Below are 5,506 nucleotides of genomic sequence, written 5' to 3' on the forward strand. Positions count from 1 at the left end.
TTAAAGTTCTTTTTTTTTCTAAGAGGGGGGAATAGAAAAACCCTTTTGGAAGCGAAATAATCATCAAGTCGGTGTATGTCCCATTGGCCCCATTCTTCTTTTACAAAATCGATAACTATTCATAGCTATTACCTTGACACCAAAGAAGAGTTCGACCCAATACTTTATTTCTTTCCTAGTTGATCTGATTCGACATTAGAAGTATATTGATTTTTCCCAAATAACCGGATACTTTTATCGTAAAATCTTTGTATATTTGATTCCATCCATAAATCAATTTTCTTCCTTATGAGTTATAGTCTCAATAAGAAGACTAGTTCTTACTGTTCATATATTATGATATGAATATACTACATCAATTCGTTATGTATGGATGATGAGATTCAATTGATACAGAGCCAATTCCAATAGACTTATTGGAGGGTCCTATTGGCGTGCATCCAGTAGGAATTAAACCAACAAATTCGCCAATTATGAGTTGGGCGCTTTAACCATTCAAATTGAAAATGAAAATAAAAGAATATTAACAATATTACAATCACTATTTAATAATATTAGTATTAGAATTGGTATTAGAATTGTGATAAATCGAAATTCTATATCGCTATATTAATCCTTATGTTCTAGAATATTCAATATAATATTGAATAGTTAATAACTAAGATTCCAATTCCAGTAGTTTAGTCAATTACTATGCATATAAGATTTCTGTTATGTGGGCCCGTGCTACACCTCGTAGGTTCGTAGGTGAAAATTTATAAGTGTTGGACGTTCTAAGTACGGTTATTGGAGTTACCTTCAAGGATATATGAGATTATATGTGCCAACCTTATGGTTACGAGTGTTTAAGTTCATATAATAAGCTATGGAAGATTCCGGGATCAAGCAAATCGAAGAAAATAAATTTGTCGAAAATTTGGAAAAAGTTGACAGAATTTTGGGTCAACTTTGGAAGGGATATATCTCCTAGTATATTGAGAATTTTAAGGTGTTTCAAAAGCCTAAAATGAAGTTCGTTGAGTCTAGTTTTCAACGCAACAAACCGCTCGTCGATAGGACATCGGAGTAGAGAATTATGGATGTTACAAGTTTACCTGACAGAGCAGAAACGCGTGCTACAGTACCGACTGCTACAGTGCTACTACAGTAAAATGCTACAGTGACCCGACCCGAATTTGAACCAATATAAAAGGAGCTTGCCCCCTCTTTTTCAGCCAAGACCTCTTCCAAATTGTTCCAAAATCCTCTAGACATTTCCCCAACTTCCAAACCCAAATTTCAAGCCTAAATCAACGATAATTTCCGAATTCCGGTTCGGGCAACGTATAGTTGCGAGTATAGAATCGTATAGCGACGCATGTGGTTCAAGTTTAAGGTGAATAAAGTGAAGTTCTTCTACTGTAAGGTATGTTCTTGCTATTATTTACATGATTAAGATGATATAAAGGTTTAGCAATTCTTGAAAAGGAAAGAATCATAGAAAAAAAAAAAATCATAAAGAGTTGAATATAATTCTTTGATTATGGTATTATGGATGTTGTTATGGTTGGTTTGAATATTGGAGAAACATCGTGTGGGATGTTTTATGGAATATATTGGTATTGATATGGTTGTTGATGTTGTTGGTATTGTTTGGGAGTTGTTTTGGTATTTGGAGGTAAAGAATATAGGGGAGATGTTGTCGAAATTTCGGCAGATTGTAGAAAGATTTATTTGAAGGACTAGGACAAGCGTATAAAGGTGAGTCTAACAATAATATAGATTTTCTTGAATATATATTTACGAGCCTGGGAGGACAAGCATTGAGTAGTTAAAGTTAAGGCGACTAAAAGGTATGTTAAGGCTAAACCCTTTCTTTCTAAAGGCATGATTCTTTTGTTATAAACCTTCGTGCCATATCCATAATATCCTTGCTTCCACAAATGCTAGAAGTCTATGAATCTCATGATCCTTACGATTATTGAGCTTATTCATGATCTTGAGACTATTCCTTGTGATTGATCTCGCCTCATAATACTTGTTCCTTCGAGGTGAGATGTAGCGATGACGATTCTATTTCTAATGCGATCTAAGTTCATGGTTCTCGATACTCTCATGACATTATCAGTTTCACCTTAAGATAGTTGATCTTCTAAGAAAGGATATAGTGATAATGATAATGCTAACGATGATGTTGATTTCATTTATGCATTTTTATTTATATGTGTGTATGTATGCACGTACCCCACCGATCGGGTGGGGGATGGCACCGAGTCCCGAAAGGGCCGGGTAAGATAACACCGAGTCCCGAAAGGGCCAGGTACGGATATGATAGATGTATGTATAGTAAGTGTATGTGAATGCATATGTATGTATGGATGTGTATGAAATGTTTATCTTGTAGACGGGTAGTTTACATGACAGAGATCTTAAGAAAAGTGTGATGTATAATTACTTACTTTATCTTATATTATCTCCATTCTGATATCATACTACTATTAATGCCTTACACACATTGCTCGTCGACGTCCCTTCTTGGAATATTGCGTTCATGCCCGCAGTATAGATAGACGAGACGAGGATCTTTCATCGTAGGCCGCCTTCACAGTACAGCTTTTGATGGTGAGCTCACTTCTTCGGAGCATTGCCGAGTCCGAGTTGTATATGTTTTTTTTGTGACAAGAGGGTATGTCGGGGTCCCGTCCCGACGTATATACTTGACCATGTTCATAGAGGCTTTGCAGCATGGGCCTCGTGTACAGCTTAGTCATAGTGTGATAGTAGTAATGTCGGCATCATGGGTCCATTGTACATATACTTGTGCATGATATAATGTTCATATTTAGCCCTTATCCTTATTTTACCATTCGAGATACGAAGGACGAGAGTTATAAGCTGGTTCGCTCGGTTCCTGTAAGGTGCCGGGTACCAATCACGCCTTACCAAGGGTGGGGTGTGACAGCCCACTTAGCTCAGAGGTTAGAGCATCGCATTTGTAATGCGATGGTCATCGGTTCGATTCCGATAGGCAGTTATTCCCTATTTTTTTATTCCATTTTTATATGATTGATAATGTTCCTTTGGAATCAAAGAATATTAAAATAGCGCCTTCCTCCCTTTCCAAAAGCTATCAATTTATTATAGGAACTTCCAATTATGTCAGGAAAGGATTATATATAATAGAAGGGTTCGTATATTTATCCAATTCATCCCATTCTTCTTTTCTTTATATATAGTAATAGTACAAGTACACTATTTAAGTAAACTTCGCTTCATTTAGTTTAGTTTAGTTTTAGTTTAGGTTTATTACGGAAAAAAAAATTCAATAAAAAATAAAATAAATAGAAATAAGAATTAATTCGAAATACTAAATAAGAAATAAGAATAAGGAGTCTTTATGTCGCGTTACCGAGGACCTCGTTTCAAAAAAATACGCCGCCTGGGGGCTTTACCAGGACTAACTAATAAAAAGAGGAGTAGTTATGAACTCTGTAGACCATCCCCATGAGGGTGGTGAAGGGAGAGCCCCAATTGGTAGAAAAAAACCCACAACCCCTTGGGGTTATCTTGCACTTGGAAGAAGAAGTAGAAAAAGGAATAAATATAGTGATAATTTGATTCTTCGTCGACGTAGTAAATAGGAGAGAAAATCGAATTTAATTCTTCGTTTTTACAAAAACTTTACAAAAAAAAAAAAAAAATAGGAGTAAGCTTGTGACACGTTCACTAAAAAAAAAATCCCTTTGTAGCCAATCATTTATTAAAAAAAATTGATAAGCTTAACACAAAAGCAGAAAAAGAAATAATAGTAACTTGGTCCCGGGCATCTACCATTATACCCACAATGATCGGTCATACTATTGCTATCCATAATGGAAAAGAGCATTTGCCTATTTATATAACTGATAGTATGGTAGGCCACAAATTGGGAGAATTTGCACCTACATTAAATTTTAGAGGACATGAAAAAAGCAATAATAGATCTCGTCGTTAATATTAATAAAAAAATCTAGATGCTTATGATTCAGTAGTAGGAGGCAAACCATATGCTATAGAATAAAAAAAAAGTATATGCTTTAGGTGAACATATATCTACGTCTGCTGACAAAGCACGAAGAGTATTTGATCAAATTCGCGAACGTTCCTATGAGGAAACACTTATGATACTAGAACTCATTCCCTATCAAGCATGTTATCCCATTTTGAAATTGGTTTATTCTGCAACAGCAAATGCTAGTTCTAATATGGGTTCCGAATTGAATAATTTAGTCATTAGTAAAGTTGAAGTCAATGGGGGTACTACCGTGAAGAAATTGAAACCTCAAGCTCGAGGACGTAGTTTTTCCGATAAAAAGATCGACTTCGTCATATAACTATTGTAATGAAAGATATATCTTTAGATGATGAATATGTCGAGATAGATTCGTTAAAAAAAACGAGAAGGAAAAAAAAATCTATAGCTATGATGTATCGTGATATGTATAATAGTGGGGGATTATGGGACAAAAAATAAATCCACTTGGTTTCAGACTGGTACGACCCAAGTCATCATTCCCTTTGGTTTTCACAACCAAAAAATTATTCGAAGGTTTACAAGAAGATCAAAAAATAAGAGATTGTATCAAGAATTATGTACAAAAGAATATGAGAACGTCCTCGGCGTCGAGGGAATTGCTCGTATAGAGATTCAAAAAAGAATCGATCTGATCCAGGTCATAATCTTTATGGGATTCCCAAAATTATTAATAGAAAGTCGACCGCGCGGAATCGAAGAATTACAAACGACCTTACAAAAAGAATTTAATTGTGTAAATCAAAAACTAAACATTGCTGTCACAAGAATTGCAAAACCTTACGGAAACCCTAATATTCTTGCAGAATTTATAGCTGGACGATTAAAGAATAGAGTTTCATTTCGAAAAGCAATGAAAAAGGCTATTGAATTAACAGAACAAGTAGATACAAAAGGAATTCAAATACAAATTGCGGGGCGTATCGATGGAAAAGAAATTGCACGTGTCGAATGGATCAGAGAAGGTAGGGTTCCTGAGAATTCTTGATCTCTCTCAATTCGAAAATCCAGGATTTGAATTGATGTCCTCTCATTGATTCCTCCTAAATGTCATTGATTCCTCCTAAATTTCATTGATTCCTCCTAAATTGCATTGATTTCTCCTAAAGATTTCATTTCAATTGGAATTTGGTTATTCACCATGTACGGGGATCCCCGGTAAGCATCCATGGGTGAATGGTTAAAGCGCCCAACTCATAATTGGCGAATTCGTAGGTTCCATTCCTGCTGTATGCACACCAATGGGACCCTCCAATACGTCTATTGGAATTGTCTTTGTATCAATGGAATCTCATCATCCATACATAACGAATTGATGTGGTATATTCATATCATAATATATGAACAGTAAGAACTAGTATTCTTATTAGGACTATAACTCATAGGGAAGAAAATCGATTTATGGATGGAATCAAATATGCAGAATTCTGGATACAAAAGTATTCCGTTATTGGG

The 5,506-nt window shown here is 35.3% G+C and overlaps 1 non-coding gene and 1 pseudogene across 1 annotated transcript; both read left to right on the plus strand.

Moving 5' to 3' along the window:
* The first annotated feature begins 2,944 nt into the window (after positions 1-2,944).
* On the plus strand, positions 2,945-3,013 carry TRNAT-UGU (transfer RNA threonine (anticodon UGU)). The gene has a single exon. It is a non-coding gene; the product is annotated as a tRNA-Thr (tRNA).
* Positions 3,014-4,353: 1,340 nt separating this feature from the next.
* On the plus strand, positions 4,354-5,039 carry LOC132043410 (small ribosomal subunit protein uS3c-like; annotated as a pseudogene).
* Positions 5,040-5,506: the final 467 nt, after the last annotated feature.

Source organism: Lycium ferocissimum, unplaced genomic scaffold, assembly GCF_029784015.1.
Source record: "Lycium ferocissimum isolate CSIRO_LF1 unplaced genomic scaffold, AGI_CSIRO_Lferr_CH_V1 ctg24164, whole genome shotgun sequence".
Classification (NCBI taxonomy): domain Eukaryota; kingdom Viridiplantae; phylum Streptophyta; class Magnoliopsida; order Solanales; family Solanaceae; genus Lycium; species Lycium ferocissimum.